At 46.2% G+C, this 22,050-nt stretch overlaps 1 protein-coding gene across 1 annotated transcript in view; it reads left to right on the forward strand.

Moving 5' to 3' along the window:
- The window catches only part of LOC136852412 (uncharacterized), a 336,382-nt gene that overhangs the window by 302,875 nt on the left and 11,457 nt on the right, over positions 1-22,050 (forward strand). The window contains 1 exon segment of the mRNA XM_067127034.1: positions 11,586-11,707. The gene's annotated coding sequence lies outside the window, so the exon portion shown is untranslated.

Consider the following 22,050-nt stretch of genomic DNA (forward strand, 5'->3'; position numbering starts at 1 on the left):
CCCCATCCCCTCAGTGTTTGACATTAAAGGAAAGTCCATGAAGCTCGCCTACTCTCTTCGCCGATGCCAGGGCAAGCAAGAAAACAGTCTTGAGGGTCAGATCCCTGTCTGACGACTCTCTTAAAGGCTCGTCACGGTGCACTGAGTCAGGCTCCTTATCACGAGAGTCACATCCCACGCAGGGGCCTGAGATCCTGGGTGTGCAAGACCGTTCGAAGCTTCTCATGAGTAGAGAAATCTCGAAAGAGGAAGAGATGTCTACTCCTTTCAGCCGCAAGACTAGGCGAGTGCGGCTCAGTAGCCCTTACAGCTGAAACGGAGAGAAGCTTCTCTCGGCGAAGGAAGACGAGGAAGTCGCGACCTGTTGAACAGTAGCTCCGACCGGAGAGATACCCTTCGACGACACCAACCACAGAAGGCGGACCACTTTCCTGGTATACCGCTGCGGAGGATCTTCTGAGGTATCCTGCCATCTCTGTTGCTGCATTGTGGCGAAAAGCCACTCGCTTTCAAGAGATGGTGGATAACCTCCAGCCGTGAAGACACAGGGAATGCACTGCCAGGTGGAACCGTTGCGCGTGAGGTTGACGCAGAAGGTTGGGCCAGGGGATCTCTCGGCGCCTCTGAGAGGAGAGCTAGCAGGTCCGGTACCAACTGGCCTGGGGCCATTTGGGTGCCACCAGAGTCATTCTGAGATTTGGGGTGATCATCACTGCTGATCACCCGCGAATCGACAGAATGGGGAAAGGCATAAGTGTCGAGGTTGTCCCACGGGTGTTGGAACGCGTCCACCAGCGGCCCATGGGTCCGGCACGACGGAACAGAAGACCTGGAGTTTCCTGTTGTGCGGGTGGCGAACAGATCGATGACTGGACGCCCCACAGATCGAACAGCCTTTCCGCCACTTCCTGATGGAGGGACCACTCGGTCCCTACCACCTGGCTCTGGCGGCTGAGCTTGTCTGCCACGACATTCCTCTTGCCTGGAATGTACCTGGCTGACAGCTCTACTGAGTGAGCTACGGCCCACTCGTGCACCTGCATCGCCAGTTGATGAAGCTGGTGGGACACCAGTCCCCTGCTTGTTGACGTATGCCACTACTGTGGTATTGTCGCTCATCAGTACCACGGAGTGTCCATCACTCGATCCTGGAACTCTTGGAGGGCCAGGAAGGCCACTATGAGCTCCAGGATGTTGATGTGAAGGTGCTTGTCGTCTTGATGCCACACTCCCGAAGTCAGCAACTCCTCCAGGTGTGTGCCCCATCCCTCGGTCGATCGTCCGAGAACAGAAGCATGTCCGGATGGGGAGTATGCAGGGATATTCCTATTAAGAGGTTCCTGTCGTCTAGCCATGAGTGAAGGTCCTTTCTCACTTCCTCGGAAAGAGGAATGAGGAAGGACTGGGGGTCTCGGGACTGGGGACCAATGCTCCTTTAGCCTCCACTGGAGAGACCGCAGGTGAAGACGCCCGTGAGGTGCTAGCTTCTCTAAAGACGACAGGTGACCGATGACGACTTGCCATTGCCGAGCTGGTTGTTCCTGTCGAGACAGGAACAACTGTGCTTCCTGCCTGAACTTGCTGATGCGAGAGTCCGAGGGAAAGACTTTTGCTGCCACTGTGTCTATCAGCATTCCCAGGTACTTTGTCCTCTGCTTGGGGGTGAGATCTGACATCTCCAGATTTACCACGATCCCTAGATCCTGACAAAACTCGAGAAGACGATCCCTGTCCTGTAGCAACTGCGGGCGAGAGCTCGCCAGGACTAGCCAATCATCGAGATACCTCAGCAGACGTATCCCGCGTGAGTGGGCCCAAGCTGACACGAGAGAGAACACTCTCGTGAACACCTGGGGAGTGGTCGAGAGCCCAAAGCAAAGTGCCCTGAATTGGAAGACCGACTCCCCGAGGACGAAGCGGAGGTACTTGCGTGAGGACGGATGGATGGGTATCTGGAAATATGCATCCTTCAAGTCCACCGTAAGCATGAAGTTGTTCTCCCTGATGGAAGCCAGCACAGATCGCGCTGTTTCCATCGTGAACCGAGTCTGGCGAAGGAAACGGTTCAAGGGAGAGAGGTCTATGACCGGTCTCCATCCCCCTGATGCTTTCTCCACGAGAAAGATACGGCTGTAAAAGCCTGGAGACTGGTCCGACACGACTTCCACAGCATTCTTGCTCAGCATGGCCTGCACTTCTTGCTGTAGTGCGATGTCCTTCGACGAACCTGAAAGGTAAGTTTGGAGATGGACCGGCGAGTAGGTGAGGGGAGGCCGAGACTCGAAGGGTAGTAGATATCCCTCCCGAAGGACATCCACTATCCAGGTCTCGGCTCCTTGTCGCTGCCGTGTTGCCCAATGGCTCGATAGGCACTCCCCACCTTTGGCAGCTTCTGGGGAATGCCGCCTAGCCTTTCCCCTTCTTCTTCTTCCCTTTGCCCCCTTTACCGGACTGGAAAGGGGGCTGAAAAGGACGGGAGTAACCCCTCTTTTCGAGGAAGAAGAAGGCTGGGTGTTTCCTCGGGACCCCTTCGAAGACTGGGACTTCTTAGGGGCCGAGGAAGAGCCAGCCTGGCCCGAAGACCTGGCTGCAGTGGGACGCGAAGACCCGGAGGTCTTAACCACTGCCTGGTGGACAAGCCGGTCGTTCTCATCGGCACGGCGTTTGTCCACCGCGGCGTCCACCAACTCTCTAGGGAAGAGAGAGGAGGAACCCAGCAACGGTCCATTCCGTAGAGCAATTGCCGACTCGGGACCTACAGACCTGGCAAAGCGAGAGAGAACAGCGTCTCTCCGCTTTAACACCAGGTTCGCCCACAGGTTTGCAGTCTGGTGGGCAAGGTAGGAAATAACCCTACCTCCAGACTGGCACAGTCTCCCAAAGGCAGAGTCCTCCCCAGGTACGATAGCGCCTGAGGAAGCAGCCACTTCGATACTGAGAAGGACCACAGATCGAGCCAGGAGACTGCCTGGAAGGCGCCATGGCGGTGGCTTCCAGGGTTGCAGCTTCTTGTTGGGAGAGAAATGTTCTCTGCCGACAATTGCTGCAACGAAAGACCCGGATCCAAACGCAAGTCAGGTCCAGGTCAACCTGCTTAGTCAACAACGCCCCTTCCGATGGAGTATAAAAGCGCTTCTGACGAGGCGGGGGAGCTTGTCCGGCGACTCGATTGAAGGAGCTGTCTTGCCCAGACACAAGACCGTTCACTTGATCGAGAACTCCCTCGGCAAGCGCGGACCACGGCAGTCCCACGAAGCCTTGGGGTTCCTTCTTGAGGCAGAGGCGAAGGGCCGGGCTGGAGAGTCAAGTGAGGAACCGTGTCCAAAGCCAGTCCATGGTCAGCAACAGGGGCAGCAACAGTCACGTACGGAAAAGATGGCGTCACCATGTAGGAGGGGCCAGCGCGTGAGAATGGAGCCAAGCCAGGTGGTAATGGAACAGCGTGCTGGCCTGCGGGTGACGCCGATACCTGGGTGTCAGATGTGATGCCACTGAAACCGGCATCTGGACAGATCTAGAAAAGGTGACGGTAGTAGTCGTGGCTGCCGCTGCCGAGTGGGTCGCGACTGGAGGGAGGGGCCAGGGGAGCCAAGCCTTCCAGGGCCGAGCCAGGTAGACCCAGGGGGTCATAGCCTGGCTGTCCAGTCCGGAACCTGAAGCAAAAGTCGGGTTATCAATGGAAGCCTCTACTCGATCCGGAGGAAAAATTTCACCTCCGGAACGGGAAGAGACTTCCGAGAGGATGCCGCGGTCCAACTCTCCCCCACGCCCTTCCACTAACGAAGATACGTAAGAGGAAGGGGAGGGGGAGTCCGATACGTAAGAGGAAGGGGAGGGGGAGTCCTCACCCGAGGGAGAGGGAGCAAGAAGGGGAAGCTCGCCGGGAGGAAGAAACGAACCCGAAGTATTAGCCACCAACGGCGTCGTCGGGGGCGTATTTCCCTCGGACGACTCCTTGGAAGGCTTACGACGGTAACGTCGCCTCCCCTCGAACTTACCCCACTGCTCGGAGGACCACAAACAACACTCATCACAAGTAGAGTCACGTGAACACACACGCCCCCTGCAAGATGTGCAGAGTGCATGTTGGTCCACGTCGACTCTAGAACGAAAAGAATTACACTTTTTACCCCCTACCCCAGGACACACACGCTGGGGAAAGGAGGGTTTAGACAACTTTTCCATGATGATGAAAACAAAACAGAAAAATCCTACCAAAGGTAGAAGTAAGATGCAGTCAGGCAGAGAGCGAAGAACAACGTCCGCACGCTACGACGGCCGAAAGCAAATTGGAATGTTTACATCTGGGCAGGCGGTGCTCCCGCCTCCCGGACAGTAGTTAACTGCCTATACCACCTTGGTTGAAGTTCAACGGCCGTTTCCAGCCTACGCCTGAAAGTAATCTCCTAATGTAAAGGACCGAGGGTTTGTATATTGTGTCGGAACAACATTGCAATTTAGTGTACAATACAACGAAAAAAAAACTCGTTAGCTTTAACTGTTTTGCTAACAGCACGATTTGTATACAATTATATATGAAATTTTTTTTCGCACTGTCATATATTCCAATATTTATATATGATAATTATATTTTTTCATTTCTGATGGTTGCATACTAAACTTAGGCAATGACAAAAAAAGGAGCCAAAAATGAACTCATAACCATAAAAACTAAGCGTGCTGTGATTTTTTTAAAAACTTTCTTTCCGCTTCAGCGCTAACTCTCAAACCCTGCCGGCATATGGCAGACACTTTTGTAAATAGAGGCTCGGCGTTTAGGGTTAAGATACTGACAGTGCATTTCTATATTACAGGTTAGAGGTTTTTTTTTTATATACCTCCTTACTGGGATACCATTTCTGTTCCACAAATTTAGAGCAAAATGAAATAACAATGAAAATGATTGCTTCTAGTACAAATTTCCAAAAATGACACTACTTGGAGGCTACGAAGTATTTCACTACAGAAATAACACTCTGTCCTAGGGTGTGACAATAGTGTTACATCTCACACCTAACAAACATTTTATGAAAGGAGTTAAACTACATGTTGTGTTAGGAGCATACAGATCTGTGGAACAGAGTAAGTGGTGCCATAATTTCCAGTTAGTGAAGGGTAAGTATGCAAGGAGAAGATAACTATACTGCAAGATACAGGTTGTACAGGTGCAATTATACATAAAAGTTGGCAATTAAGTTAAGTATACCTAGTATAACCAGACCACTGAGCTGATTAACAGCTCTCCTAGGGCTGGCCCGAAGGATTAGATTTATTTTACATGGCTAAGAACTAATTGGTTACCAAGCAACGGGACCTACAGCTTATTGTGGAATCCGAACCACATTACAACGAGAAATGAATTTCTATCACCAGAAATAAATTTCTCTAATTCTTCATTGGCTGGCTGGAGACTCGAATGCAGGCCAGCAGGGTGCCAGCTGAGAACGATACCGACCCGTCCGAGCAATTGAGGACCAAATGACTGATAAGGGATGGGTTTGTGCACTTTTTGACAGGCGTATCTGTAGATATCCTGTTCAAAGGTTTATGTAAAAGCTCTCTGTAATATTAGGGCAAGTTACATGCTGTTCGCCTAGATAACCCTATTTATGACCATATTCTTGGAAACTTTATAGGCATAAAAGCCCCAAAGGAATGATCAAGCTGAGGCTGAGATGGTCGAGAAAGTTTTGGGGATAGATGATCAAAGGAGCAAGCCAGAAAAAAGTAATGCAGTGATGGATTTGGAGTGGTGGTGACCAGAGACGAGGTCCAGTGAGAGAAATGTAGCATTAGGCCACTAACTGTAGCCTCTAGCATCCCACATGTAGGAGCAGAGTGGCTGAAGGAGGCCCAGCAGAAGAAACCCAGCCCTGCTAAGTAGTGGTTAAGAGCCAAGACCGAAGCAGAATATAGGACAATGAGTGAAGCCACTTTAAAGTGTAAGGTTATTAGTGACATTATATCATGTTTTTCAGGGCAAGGTGTCATGAGGAGTGTGGCAAATCCTTGTGATGAAGGTATATCATGCCCAAGAGATGAAGCTGGCTCATGAGTCCATTGTTGGTGGTCATCTTGGAGGTAAGAAGACTCTCCCACATACTGAGCCAGGATTGGTTGCAGACATCATTGGTTTTGCAGGTCTTTTGATGTTTGCCAGAAGACTGCACTGCGGGGCCATTCCAAGATACTATTGGGAAAGATGGCACTAATGGAAGGGCCATTCAAGGGATAAGCTGTAGACCTGTTTGGACCTATATTATCAATGTCAGAGAAGGGCAACAGGTACACCCTGACAGTGGTATACTACATTGCAAGATATCCAGAGGCAGTAGCCTTCCTAAAATAAAAGTTGAGCAGGTAGCAGTCACTACCTTAAGTTTTTCACCAGGGTACGATTTCCCAAGATGCTTAGTGACTGAGGTACCCAGTTTTCCTCTGAGATGTTTAAGACTATGTAGTCAAAGATGCAACCAGCAGGCAACCCCATTATGACATGTCTAGTTAATGCACCAACTCATTTCCCACAACAGTCTTGACCATTTGATAGGAGACTGTTAGACTAATAGGGAATTTCTTACCTTACCACCATTCTGCTCCTGTATTCTACCATGTAGTTGTGTCAAGAGATGCTTTCCAACACCATTATGGTGACCTCAGTGTCAGTGCTTTTCCACATTCCTGTTGATCCTTCAGATGATTAACAGTGTGCTGGTTTCCCAGTATGAGGTTACCCCCAGTTGCTCCTCACTGCTCTATGTTGAGTGGGATCCAAATATGACAGGTTTTCTTGCTTCATTACTGAAGAGTCGAGACATCTACCTCTTCTAATTGGATTGGTGTCATCAGTGAGTGATCTTTTCAATATGAACTGCTTTCAGCAGATTGCAGTGTCTTTTGCATGTCTCTCTCTTGACAAGTTCCTCACTGTTTACACGCACATAAATATAGCTCAATCCTTTCTTGGGTCTTCCAGTTGAAGGGCTTGGACCTCTCTACCTTGGTAAAGGCATTTCTGTAGGGAGAAATGAATGGTCTTGCTTGGCTTAGGGTCTTGGTCCTCCAGATGGTAGACTATGGACAGAGAATTTATGCCTAGGATTGTTTTAGGCTTAGCATCAGAAAGAGGAGTAGGTAAATTGCATGGTCTCTGCTGCTTAGTGCAACACTTTGAAATGTGGATCACTCATTCTCATTTGTTTCTGAGTTTTAATAAAACTCAGGATTGATCAGTTCCTAACAAGAGATGAATCTTCTCTGATTCTATCCCTTAGGAACTACTTCAGAACCAGGAGTTGTTGTCCTGTCGAGGGTGATTTCACTGAACTGCCTATGCAAGACTTGACACCTCAAACCAGATGTCAACAACTTTGTATTGGTACCAGGAATCACAAGAAGGGAGAGTTGTAGGTCATCACATCGTTCAGACTTTGGGAAGTTATCAAGAGAGTATGAGTTTTTTGCTGATGGGGATTAGAAAAGTCAGTGTTTCTGCATCCCTATAGTGTCAAGGGAACTTCTCAGTATTATGGGACTTTGTGGGGTTGTGCCAGTCACCTATACTTCTTCCTGAGGGATGTCAACCACAAGTGATAGTTGCTGCTTAGGCTCTGTAGTGGCTGCTCAGCATTTGTGTAACTCCTGAACTCCACTAGAACTGAAGAGGTTTATGATGGGTCGTCCTTTTCCTGCTCACTTCGTGACTGGAAAGGTGACATTCCAGGGTAGGAGATCAATCCCAGTAATGATCTCTGGACAACACCTGCCTAAAGAGTGAGTCTCTATATAAAAGACAATGGATTGTCCCTCCAAAGCATACTACTAACAATTCTAACTATGGTCCATTAGAAAAATTACCCCAGATTAATACAAGTGGGTTCCAACATAACCGTAGCCCACCCACTTAGTTTAGTCCGATTTCTCTAATCACTTACTTCACTATCAGTGGACAGAGCTCCAGGTGTGTATGTCCTCCTTGGCTTTGACCTTCAGTCTGCGTGTTGAAGCCCTTGACACCAATCAGTCTTCTTTGTTACTAAGCCCTTTGTTGGCCGAGTCGGTTGAGCTTCAGACTGTCATTCGATGGGCCGGAGTTCAATTCCCACGGCCGGCTGATAAAGAGTTAGAGGAATTTATTTCTGGTGATAGAAATTAATTTCTCGCTATAATGTGGTTCGGATTCCACAATAAGCTGTAGGCCCCGTTGCTAAGTAAGCAATTGGTTCTTAGCCACGTAAAATAAGTCTAATCCTTCGGCCAGCCCTAGGAGAGCCGTTAATCAGCTCAGTGGTCTGGTAAAATAAGGTATACTTCTTTGTTACTATTTGCTAAAAAGGAATTGTACTGGAGACAGCAGACAGGCATTATGAAAGCATTTATACCTTAGCCATCCCCCCCACACAAATGGTTGTCCTGGATCCTTCCCTGTGCTGTTCCAGTCTAAGGCTATCAACCTGCAAGGTCTTCTTCATGCTTGGGTATTTTGTCCACCAACCCTTATCCCCCCAGGTCCCCAGCTCATCTGTTTGCATTGCACTGTTGTTTGTTGTCCAAATTGGCTTCAAATTCATCTCACTGTGAAAAATTTCATTTTCATCTCTGAATATATCTCTGAAAAGCCCCTCTAACAATATAGTTATCAATTTAATCAAATAGGTTCCAAACTAGTGGTAGAGTTTACCTTTGATCCCATAATTTCCCTTCATTAAAAAAAAGGGAAGATTTTGGTTCTGGGAAAATTTGCAAAGGAATTAATTCACAATTATTTTAAGCATCAGAGAGTAGGTTGTATGTAAGGTTTTCAGGCTTGTAGTCATTTATTTAGCTTTTGTCAAGGCATATGATAAAACAGAAGAACTGACTGTTATTTTATTGTTATCATCATCATCATCCTCTTCATTTTTCATCGAAAGTGGCCAGCTGTTCCTGGAAAAAGCAGTCAAGTTGACAAAGCAAAGGAGGTGGGATGAAGATAGTCCTTGTGGAAAAGTTCCTATAAAGCCATGACAGAAGTGAAGTTCATTGGACTTGAAATACACTTCATGGTGTACTACTAGTTACATCACAGTGCTTTTTATCATCGTTTCAAAATGAATTCTCCTTACTTACCAAGTGAATTATACCCCCAAGTTGTTATGTGTCTCAGCATCACAGTTACAAATTTTCCAGAATAATTTTATGCACTGAATATTTATGGCCAGATCAGTTTAGTTTCTCTTGCAACAGTTGCATAGAATGATAAAAGTTGAATGTGTACAATATCTAAATTGGAAATTAATGTTGAAACATTTTAGCATTTTTTCAAGTACTGGAAATGGCAACACTCAGAAGCATATTGAATACTGGCTCTTGTTTTTCAATAAATGAAGAGGAAGTTTTGTCAAAATAGGGTACACTAAGCTTACACATGCATATCTACTCTTGGCCTCTACTACTGTAATACAATACAATATATTAATGATTTTTTTCATTTTGTATTATATTTTGTACAGTATTTTTCATAATAAAATGCCTAATATCCTGCTGGCTGGAACTTATCTCAGACATTAAAAGATACATATATGTATTTAAAGATCGCCACAAGGATTTGGCTAAGACTTGAATTGTCATATTACTTAGCTGTAACTCTGCTGTAATAGTCACCAAACTTGCCAATTACCAGTTGGGTTGCCTATCCATCTAACATTGTTGCTAATCATTCCTTACATATTTCAGTGTGCTAGATGCAGTTTGAGTGTTTCTAAATTTATCCTCGTGGTTGTAACACAGAAAAGATTGTGGTTTAAACCCCAGATCTTTGTTACTTACAAGGCTTTCAGTCTTGGGACACTAGATTATTGTATAGTATTACTTTATGATTGTCCTTTAAGTTAACTATATGGTTGTCCTTTAAGTTCACTAGGAAAGGGCCACCAATGTTTGCTCCTTGTTGCTGGTGTCTACTTGATGATTATGCTAATTTAGTCAACATCTTAACCAAGAGCATCACATACCAGTTCACTTTAAAATGTTGCCCTAAACTTTAAACTAGCAACATAACACAGTAAAGTTGATTCTGAGCTTTCAGAATCCATACTGAATTGAAAGGTATAAAAATATATACAATATCAGCACTTTGAATCTTGTAATTTAATTCCATCAAAAGAATTTAGATTCTTTTATGTCTGTTCTAAAGCATTTCAAGAGCAAATTGATCAATAATCACCAGCTCACCAATACAGAATCAACCTCTTACTCAACCTCATCTTAAATATGTCCATATGCACTGATGATTGAAGATCTTGAAATACATTCTAGAAAACAACCCTTTACATGTTCACATTTTAGCTGCCCCCTGTAGACCATCACACCTGTAAATAACGTCTGTCGGTTATTCAAGATTAGCGGAGCTAATTTCAAGTGTCCCCTGACAGTTGCATCACTGCCACATAATGATAGCACTCTACATTGTGTAAGTGACCTAGAAGAAAAGCTGCTGTTGATGTCATAATTCAGATAAGAACATCATTGCCGTGGCCATTTTGTATTGAGGTTTTCTGGTGACTCGGTAATTCGTGTATTTCTGTTGTCCACATTTCTCAACAGTGATATTTCACACCCTTTCATTTATTGGAAACAGTTCTATGACAGATCTGTATTTTCATGATCCTAGAGTCACTACCAGTAGTAAAAGGATATGTTGAAAACACTGGAAAATAGGAGTGCATTGAGAATCATCAAATCACCACTAAGCTACAAACTGTTATCCTTCATAGCCCTAAGAAAGACTAAATATAACACAGGGTACAAAAGTAAAACCATAGCTCTGGTCTTCACTCCTCACCAAATTTTCTGGAGGATATGCAAACACGGCTAGTAAGGAGTAGCCCATTTTCTTATGTATTAATAATTACCGAGTTGGTTCTGTGGAAAAAAAAAATTGTATGGTCAATGGTGACATTAGAAGTAGACAGTTTGATATAAGTGACTTGCTTAAACCCTTTATAAACCTTTTTGTGTTATGCTGCAGTACTAAATAAGTTTATGAAAGGTAAACTGTGCCAAAAGGTAAACTGTGCCCTACCTTAGACATGCCGAGACAGCCTCAGGATACACTATTACACTGTATGGCTAAATTTTGTAAAGCTTTTCCCAGTATAACATGCCCCATTTTAAAGGTGAAGGAAGTTGCTATTCCTTAGAAATTAAAGCACAAAAGGTATGTCAACCAAGTGAAAACAGTAACTTCCAATGAGAAATTATATTGTCAGCTGCTCATAGCAGCAGTGAAGTAAATGGATAAATGTACTTCCAGAAACTGCGTGCTAAAAGTTTACTTCGTGTAGAATGCAATACCTTGTTGTAACCATGTCATGATATTCATTTTCTTTTGTCATGAATATTTTGACAAGTTATTTTGTGGGAGAATGCTGATGGAGACTACTGTGACTCATATAGGTTGTTTATATGTATGCTCAAAAGTATACTGTATAAGCCATCTCAGTGAAGAAGGCTTACCATCTGGTATGTAAAGCTGCCTTTAGTTCTCTCATTTTTCATATTGTTTACAGCTAAATCACACTTCCTAAAATTTCTGATATTTTCAGGCTGTCTCAGGACTTGAAGAGAACTTGAGCAGAGAACTCATTACGAAGACTACATGGCACCCAAGGTTCAATGAAGTAAATCTTCTCATAATCAGTTAGTTATTCAGCAACAGAATGGAAAAGTAAGTCTCTTTCTCTCTCTTATGTTTTGTCAGTGTTGGCACCTTTAGTATAAAGGTTCTTGCTTTTTTTTTTTTTACAACAAGATTTCCTTCAGTTTTGCTGATTTTTAAATAGCGCTCTTCTGTTTATTACAGGAGATTACTATTCTCTTTGTGATAAGATTACTGCTTTTGATATGAATAAATGAAGGGTTCGTGCCAGTTTGAAGGCAAAATGCCATAAAGTGGATGATTATTATGACTGATCTTAATAATTATAGATGATGGTGTGATGAAGTTGGATGGTCGTTTTCAGGCTCTGATATAGTTCTGGACATGAATGAACCAAGGGGTTCAAGTTTATTATTTCCCACACTACTGACCTATTTCCTGGTTAGTTTCTGAGATCAATAGAAACAGGGAAATAGTTGGGTTTTCTTGGTAGCTATTAGCATAAGATGTAAGGTTGTATTGTCAGTGATTACATAAGAGATAATGTACAAAAGTTGACTTGATGTTTCATCAGGAAGTTGACTGGACTGATGATGGTGATGAGTAATTCATTTGGTCTTTAGGCTACAGAATGACTTATGGTTAGGAAAATGTTTGCCTCCAGCCACCCCTTTATCTTGAAGTTCTCTCTAGCGTAAACGACGCTTCAAGCCTAGTTGACGTTGAAACACAAGCCATATTAGTTGCTGCTCAGATACTGCAGATTTTTAATCAATAGCTAAATGGTTTTTCCTTTTTCATTTAAGAATCCCGCAGGTGACCTGCATAGGCTAGAGATGAAAAGAAAACCGAAGAGAATTTAGTAGGCCATAAATACCTAGATTATGTCCTCATATTGGTCTTTTTTATCTTTAGGATGTACAGTACACAGCTCTATTATAAGTAAAACTAAAAAAGAAAGAAGGTGGCACTAACCCCAGACCAAACTGTCTCCAGTCAAGAGAAAAAGAAAGGGTAAAGCCGTTGCAAGTTTCAAATTCTTAAAGCATAGTGCGCTTCGCAATTGTATATTATAAGAATTAAAAATGTTAAATATATACAAACTTGATCTCATGGTGAGAATTTTTGTATCAACCTGTCGGTGAAGTAAACATTAAAAGCGAAAGGAATGGCAGAAATAAACATTTGAATCAAATGGGTATCTGGAGCTTGGTAGTGGTTCCACCCTTTTTGCCAGGTAGGTCACTGCTCTTTCACAAGAATCATACCTGCTAAACTTCCATAGCTTGATAAAGGGCTTAAAGCTAGTGATCATATAATCTTTAGTTGATTGACAATGTAATGGATTCAGGGATAGAATCTTATTTGTCTGTTCTGTCTCCTGCTTGCTTGAATAGGTATCATGCTTTGTTAGGCAATGGTTTGTTTGTGGGCAGAAAAGGGATTTTGACAAAGGAAAAATCTATTTCTGAGGGAGGCCCCATGTCACCCGGTGAAATTCCATACTAACACAATTTCTAGGTATAAATATTGCTAAGTATACCAGAGAAAAAAAAGCTTTCAGGAATGCTGGAGTTACTACCCCCAGATCGAGCGTCTTCTATATCGAAGACGTCGGTATTACCAAAGGTGAGTGAAAGAATCACAACCACAGAGCCACACTCGATAGACATCCCCATGTCAAAACCTCTCAGAAGAGCAGAGAGCCGTACCAGCTCCCACACTCAACCGGCCGCCAGCGGCGACTCCAGCGCCACCTACACTCATTCCAGACTAGCACCACCCCCAGGCTTGGCATGTCCAAGTAGGGTGAAACCAACTCTGGGAGGGTCACCGGGTGACACGGGGCCTCCCTCAGAAATAGATTTTCCTTTGTCAAAATCCTTTTCTGAGCTCGGCCCGTGTCACCGGTGAAATAGTGACAGAGAATCATGCCAAGACTGCAAAGCTACAAAGGAAAACAAAGGTGATCATGAACAAAAACATGCGCTATGAAAAAATAGATTTAATTATGATATCTCATCAATGCAAAACAGATCAAATTACAGACAAGTACGGGTGGAACACAACACACCCAACAATATAATGGTACAAACAGGTAAATGTAAAACTAAATCTAAGAGCAATGCACAATAAGAGATATACAACAACAAAATGTGAGGTACATGAAGCAAAAAAATAAAAACAGCTCCAGTACCTCTAGGCTAAATCTAAATACACAGCATATCAAAACACAATCACCAAGACAAATAATAATAATGGCAATGCTATCATCAATTTTGAGGAGCAAGGCAGTGAGGCATGATTGATCCAGGAGAACAGGCAGAGAAATAAATGAGGCAGGCGGGCAGGGGGAAAAGGATAAGGGTTAAGGATAATTAAGGTGGGGAAATGACACTCCCCACAGCCACTGTAGAAAATTTCAGGGCTTGAGTGATTTTTAGATAGTGGCGTTTAAACACTAAGAGGTGATTTCCATCCCGTATACTTGGTAAGTTCAGCAAAATCCATGTTATGAAAATAATTGGTAGAAGTAGCTACCGCACGGATATCATGAACCTTAGGAACTGAATCCGGGTTGGCTTGTTTAATAAAATACAGAATTTGCTGTCTTATAGCATTCAACGAAAGAGTTCCACCTTTTTCCCTGATAAAAAGAGGACCCGACTTACACTGTCGAGTTCTTTGTAGGTAAGACTTTAAGGTATAGACTGGACATAAGGACTGGTCCTGTGGAAGAGGCACCACCTTCCAGGGGGACCACCTGTCCTGAGGGTCTTCATTTTTAGCTAGGAACCTATGATCAGGGGAAAGGAGGACTTCTCCGGACGGGAGGAAATCAACATGATCATCACCTCTAGCGAGAGCCGATAGCTCTGAAATTCTGGCACCTGAACAAGGTCTTCCTTAACAGATCCAAATAAGAGCATTGTGAGTTATTAATATCAGAGGCTAATTTCAGAACATCGTTGAGGAACCAGGTAACAGAATGGGCGTGTTACCGGCCTCAAGTAGCGCATGCTCTAGGGATGGATGAAAAGTATGAATCTGTAAGGTCAATTTTAAAACCATACAAAAATACCTTCTTTAAGGCTGATTTAGCTGTACAGTAGTAATAGTGGCCGGGGCTAGGCCTTTTTCAAACAATGATCTAAAGAAAGTAACCGCTAGGTTAGTAGTCATAGTTTGAGCTTCAGATGCCTTCAAAAAGGATGCTAATTTTTGACTGCTGAATCATCATATTGCCTGAGCGTAGAATGCCTCTTATCAGATTCTAGAAACAGTGTTAACTTGGGGTCAATGTTTGCTCCCTTTTTGCAATCTTAATAAAGGCCATAAAGCCAGGGCATTCTGAATTTTTAAGGAAGCTGACACAGTCTTGGTTTGTACTACTTGGGTCAGTCTGGGTTTGGGTATCTGATGACACCGCAACTTGAGCTCCTGAAGCAGAGGGAACCAGTTGCTCTTCGGCCAGTAAGGGAGCTACCAGAGCTAGTTGGCCCTGAATGACCTGAGTTTGTGCAGTACTTTCAACAACATATTTATTGGGGAAACAAGTAGATCCTCTCCCAATTGTTCCAATCTATGGTCATCGCGTCCGTGGCGAAGGCATAGGGGTCCAGGTTGGGAGCCACATAACAGGGAAGCTTGTGATTGCTCTCCATAGCGAACAGATCCACTTGGAGTCCCGGAATCCGGCGGCAAATCCAATTGAACGATTCTCCGTCCAGAGAACACTGCGTCTCCAACAGAGTAGTCCTGGACAGGGAATCCGCCACCACATTCCACACCCCCGCTAGGTGGGTGGCTGACAGATGCCAGCCGTGCTTGTTCGCCAGTGAGAAGATAGCTATCATCACCTGATTTACGCGACCTGACTTGGAGCCGCCCCTGTTGATGCAATGAACCACCACGGCGCTGTCCAACACCAGCCTGATGTGAATCTGGCCGGCGGGGCGAAGTTTCTTTAGGGTTAGAAACACTGCCATAGCTTCCAAGGTGTTTATATGAAACTGTTGAAACATTGTAGACCATGTCCCCTGTACTTTTTGTCTTGGTGAGTACCCTCCCCAGCCGCTTAATGAAGCGTCTGTGTGGATTAACAGAGCTGGAGGGGGAAATTGAAGTGGCACCGACTTCGACAGGCCCTTGACTGTGGGCCATGGCCGAAGCCTTGTCTTCAAGATCCGCGGAATTGAAGAGACCCTGTCTCTGAGCTTGACATTGGCTCATCTCCGCCACACTCTGTTTATGTCTTTTAATTTTGCTTTTAAGAGCAGGTCTGTCACTGAAGCGAACTGAAGGGCCAGAATTCTCTCTCGAGACCGGCGGGATGCTACTTTGTCCTTCAAAAATTTCCTGGTAGCAGCGGCTACCTCCTTCCGCTTTGGACGGCGGGAGGATAGTCTGTCGAGGACAGTTCCCACTGGAGACCCAGCCACTGAAACCGGGACTCCAGAGTCAGGCGGGACTTCTCCCTGTTCAACTGAAAACCTAATGATTCCAGGAACTTGATCACTATGGCTGTAGCCTTCCGGCACTCTTGTACTGTTGGGCCCAGATTATCCAGTCGTCCAGGTATGCTGCCAGGAGATCCCCGGGACCGGAGCTGCTGAACAACTGTTTCCGCCAGCTTTGTAAAAATCCTGGGGCTATATTGAGACCGAAAGGCATGACCTTGAAGGAGTAGGCTTGTTTCCCTAGTCTGAAACCCAGGAAGGGAGAGAAGTTCCGTGCAACCGGGGCGTGATAGTAAGCGTCTGAAAGATCGATAGAGGTGGTGGCGGCTTGGCAGTAGAGTCCATTGAGCCACCGTAAGAAAAACTTGTCGCATTTTATGTAAAGATTTAGACGCGAGAGATCTAGAATCACTCTTTGCTGACTGGAATCTTTCTTTGGGACAGTGAACAGCCTGCCTTGAAATTTGAGGTGCCTTACTTTCTTTATTGCTCTCTTGTTGAGAAGCTCCATCACAAAGTCCTGTAGGGCTTTGGAGGGGGTTGGTAAAATCTGGTCAGGGGAGGGGATCCTTGACCCAGCTCCAACCCAGACCTTTGGACACAATGCTGTGTGCCCAGGACTGAAGGACCACTGGTCTCTGAACCAGTAAAGGCTACCACCTACCTGACTGGTCTCAGTGAGAGGAAGCAGGTTTGTTTCCTCTACCGCAGCCAGCTTTTCCCCGAGAGGCAGATCCAGCCCTACCTCTGTATAGGGCTCGACCTCTACCCCCCCTTGCGCTCCTATTAAGGCCGTGAAAGACCCCACGGCCCTCATAGGTAGGGTTGTACGCTGGCGAGGAGACGTACGAGGTGCAGCAAGGGATTGGGCTGGTTGAACCAGCACGTACTGTTAGGGTTGAGCCTTGGAGGTGGAGGGGTTGGCCCACCGCCAAGACTGGGACTGCCTGAACTACCATCTGGTGTTGAGGTCTTCTGTGCCTTCTGAAACGTTTCCCAGACTTAGTCTGGGTTTGCCAGATTCGGGGGTCTTTCGTTTTGAAGGAGGAGATACCCCAACGGGAGCGCAGGCTCTGGTTGGCCTGTTTTGCTTCACTCAGGACACTTGCGACTTCGTCTTCTGGGAAGAGGTTGTCCCCCCAGATAGAACTCTTCATGAGCTTGTTAGGCTCATGACGAATGGTGGCATCTGCAAAGATGAATTTGCGGCAGTCCAACTTTGCCACCATAAAGTCGTACAGGTCTGACTGAAACCCTGCCAACAGGGATTTAACCAGAACCTGAAACAGAGGCTCCTCTGCACAGGAGACGGCGGTCACTTCCGTCAAGCACAGCGAGTTTAGGGACCGGCTCAGCCGACACCGTGCCTCAAACTCCGCCTTCAGGAGAGCTTCCGGGAGCTTAGGAAGCTGCTCACTGAACTGAGAAGACGTGCAATCAGCGTCCAATTTACCTACTGTAAATGTGGGGGGATGTTCTTCAGAACTCATCACCTCCTGGGAAGACCAGAGATGTAGAGTCTGTCTCTTAGCTGAGGCAAAGGTTTGCCTTGAAGCATGCCTGAGCAGTTGCCAAAGCAACTTTGTTCAGGCAGGAGTGGGCAACCTATCACCCAAAGAAAACATGGTATAGTTGCCCTTGAAGGGGGTCAACTTGGTATTGTCTGCCTGCCACTCAGAGAGAGTCGCAGAGAGCAGATTGGGCTTGGTCCCTAGGGAAGATCACCGTCTCCTTCGGGACCTTGTCTGAGCGTACCCAGGTTTCCTCCGTCAGCCTAACGAAGCCTGGATAGGGGGGCAAGAGATCAGGTGGGAAGAACGCCTGTTCCTCCAGACACCTAGTACCAAGACCCTCAATGGTCAAGGTGTCCTCGTGCCGGATAGCACGAAGAGCAGAACGCCACGGGTTCCCTACATGGAAGGAAAGGAGGGAGGTCAGCAGTGTCCGGGATCTCGTACTGCGGACCGGCCCCGCCAGAGCGAGCCATATCCGCCAGCAGGGTCTCCTGACTTTGAAGCCTTTCCGTAATTTTGGAAAGCTTAGCCTCAACCTCCGTAGAGATTCTCTCCAGCAACGTCCCTGCAAACGCCTCAGGGTCAAAGGCAGGCTGGCGAGGAGGGCTGGGCTTGGCCACCCTCTTACTCGCACCTTTGCCCGAGGTACTCGGTTTGCTCCCGGAGGCCACAGGTTCAGCAACCTTGGCCTTCGACGGGGGGAAGGGAGATGCCTTACGGGAAGACGAGGACTTGTAGCCCTTCGCCTTCCACGACGTCTTCAACTTCAGCTTGGGGACAGCAGATGGAGCCCTGTCCTTCAAGATAGAAGACTTGCCAAACCCTGAAAATGAAGATACAGAGGAAGATGGGGAATCAAAAAGGGTGCCCGCCCCTGCTGCCTCACTTACCTCACTACCTACCCCCTGGTCCGGCTCCGTGTTCATCGGCTCCAGGTCCAAATCTAAGGCGGCGACATCCTCCGAAACCTCCGCGTACAGGATCCTCTTGAGGTGGCTGGGTCGCCCGGACCTGCTCGATGATGGGCGTGGCCAGATCTTTGGTACGGCCGCCTTGTGAGCCGGGCGCTGGGTAAAGCAGGTCCCTCAACCTCCCGTCGAGGACGTAAGGCTTCCCCGACAGCACGTTCCTCCCGAACCCAGCCACCCAGGCGCGGAGAGACTCTAGGGCCTCCTTCTTGGAGGACTCGTCAGCCTGAAAGAGAGTAGGGAATCAGGGTAAACATATTGTAACATAAAAGAGCCATGACATACAATATGACCACATATCAGACTGAAACTAACGTGAAAAACGATAGTCGATAGCTTACCGACTCGTCCTGGATGCTTCCGACAGAGCGAAGCAAACATCACACCCGTCAGGATGCCAGGCGATAAGGTCATCAAGCCGGACCGCACAGCCAGCGTGGGTCGATACACACCCATGCCCGTAAGGTTGATGGAGGGTGGCGGTGCATCCTGGTTCCTCTGGCGCACAGTCTGTAAGTGTGAAAAGTACATGAACCTACCACTCTAAGAAACTTAAACTAAGCAGGCGCAGGTATTTTCAAACCATGCTACGGAGTACTCGGCGGAAAAAAACCCCGTCAGAGACGGGCCTACCCAAACAAGTAACTTAAATATAGTGGTAAGCAAGCTCTCCGACCACCGGAATACTCTCGGCGGAACGATAGAGCCGAAGTCAACAGGGCCTTACCACAAGGGATGCCTGGAACAAAGCGGCAGGACCAAAGGGTAGGATCACCGGACTCTGATAATAGAGACAACATTATGTCCAACGGCGGAGTGAACCGCCAGGAACAAAATGAATGTATATACATATATATAAAATACAGAGGATGGTAACGTAACTGGTTAACAATACAAAAAATTCCACAAACTCCGAGTCCGGAACCACCCCCTCCGAGATCCCAAGCCTCAACCGCTAGAGAACAATAGTAGGGTGAGGCTATCAAACATCACAGGACCACGAGGGCGGAGTAAGCGCCAGTCAACCCAACTAAAGTATCTCAACGCGCAAAGCGGTTTAACGCGGAAAAGGTAGAGAACAAATAACCCTAAGAATGTTGAAACCTGCTCGATCCTAGGAGAGCGGGTTAACGAGACACTGAGCCAAGCAAAAAGCCACTCGGGGACTTGCCCTGGGAGGCGAATCCTCCACCAGGAAAGCCCACAACTCTGAGTGAGCATGCCAGCTGGCGTCACCCGCACGAGATGACAAAGAGCTTGACCTAGGGTAGGTGGGGGTGGGGGAGGAAAGGGTTGGAGGGTAGGGATGGGGGTAGACCAGAGCAAGTGAAAACAGGAGACTGGGAAGATTTCTTCACCCTTTCGACTGCAGACACACACCACGCCAAGTAAATTAATACCAGCAGTGGAAGGTCATAGCCTACTCGAATAAGGGGAAAGAAGGGATAGCGACCTAAGGCCTCAGCGCGCTCCCAGGCCACACCTAGGCGTAGCCCAGGTTTTACCCGTACCTAGGCGTAGCCTGAGGCTAACAGGAGGGAATAAGGGAAGGAGGAATGAGAAACAACGGGGAGAGAAATTCCCGTGCTGAAAACCACCAGAGCCGAGTAAAGGGGGATGCTATAATAGCACAGAGGAGACACACCCACAGAAAAAGCCTCTACCCCTCTGTAAAGAAGGGGAGGACAATGGGGTCTCACTCTACAACCCAAACAACGGCCAGTGGAAGGAACAACAACAGAAACTCTCTCTACCTGCTGATCCCCTCACACTAACCTAACTCAGGGTGAAAGGGAGGCGGGAGGCCAAAAGGATGCAAAATACAAGCCTAACGTGACATAGGCAGGCTAGGGAACCCCACACAACCAGAAGTAACCAGATAAAAATAAATCGCCATCACTAAGAATAATATATATACATAAAACAATAATTTAATCTTGTGCTTGTGCAAGCGCATAGCCTAACCGAGGAGGAGCGACAGGAGTAAACAATAAAACTGGCCTGACGGCTCCCCGTAGAACATAATCAAAGCAATAAAACACCTGATTAAAGGCGCCAGCACATCACAATATAATAATAAATATAGCTACAACTGTCAAGGGAAAACATCCTGGGAGAAACCTAAGCGGGAAAATGACGGGAACCTAATGAAGGAACCCCAATATGCGGTTCGATAAAATTAACGAAAGAAACACCGAAACAACCCGGCCAGGAAATGCCACCAGGATGAATCCTAGGGGATAAAGATAAGTAATGTAAACGACAAAGGATAAGCCCCAAACAGAACAAGCTGGATGGGCGAAACTCACGGTCGACATGGCTGACTGGGGGACGCCGCGGCGTCATAACAACAACCACGTATAATGTGAATATACGGGCCGAAACAGCCAAACTTATCATAAAAACCCCACAATAAGATGGTACTTAACTTGGTGACAGTAAAGCTGCTCGATGACATGCTGAGAAAAAGGCAAATTTGGCCAAAAGCACGAGCACACAGAAAAACAAATCTTGAAGATCACGTGCTAGAAATGGAATGAGTGTAGGTGGCGCTGGAGTCGCCGCTTGGCGGGCGGGTGAGTGTGGGAGCTGGTACGGCTCTCTGCTCTTCTGAGGGGTTTTGACATGGGGATGTCTATCGAGTGTGGCTCTGTGGTTGTGATTCTTTCACTCACCTTTGGAGTAATACCGACGTCTTCGATATAGAAGACGCTCGATCTGGGGTTAATAACTCCAGCATTCCTGAAAGCTTTTTCTCTGGTATACTTAGCAATATTTATACCTAGAAATTCGTGTTAGTATGGAATTTCGCCGGGTGACACAGGGCCGAGCTCAGAAAGATCTTTTATCGATACAAACGTGTTATGCTAAATTTTCTCGTACTTTCACCCTTTAGTGTGGGATATGTTAATTTAGGAGCAAATTATATCAGAAAAGCTCTTTTGAGATATAGCAATCTCTCCTCACTTTAATGAGAACTGTTATCCCGTAAGATATTTAACTGATAGTTGAAAAAGTAACTAAAAATGTATAACTTGGTAAAGAATACAGAACCAAAGTTCCAACAATGGTTAATCAAAGTGGAACGTGGAAACATAGGGGAAAAGGACTGGAAAAGACATTGATTTATAATGCGACCAGGTTGAGAGAGAGAGGGCGGTGAAATGAAGAGGTACGTAGGGCAATCTAAGAATGCAGGATAACCCTCATGGTATAGTAAATGATAAAGAGGTCTATAGTTAGAAGAAAAGAGTGGTCAAGATGCAGGTCTTAACTTCCAAAAGCAAGATAGGAAATTACTGAAATAGCAAAGTGGAAAGGGAGATTTAGAGATGATCTGAAAGGGCTAAGCAGTGCTTAAAATTCTAGTAATTGAAGAGAATGGATTACAGTTTTCAGATGGTCTGTGATGTTGGGCCAGTTGACAGCATGGGGGTCATATAGGCGCTAATGAAATGGAATAATGCATA

Source organism: Macrobrachium rosenbergii, chromosome 3 (assembly GCF_040412425.1).
Source record: "Macrobrachium rosenbergii isolate ZJJX-2024 chromosome 3, ASM4041242v1, whole genome shotgun sequence".
Classification (NCBI taxonomy): Eukaryota; Metazoa; Arthropoda; class Malacostraca; order Decapoda; family Palaemonidae; genus Macrobrachium; species Macrobrachium rosenbergii.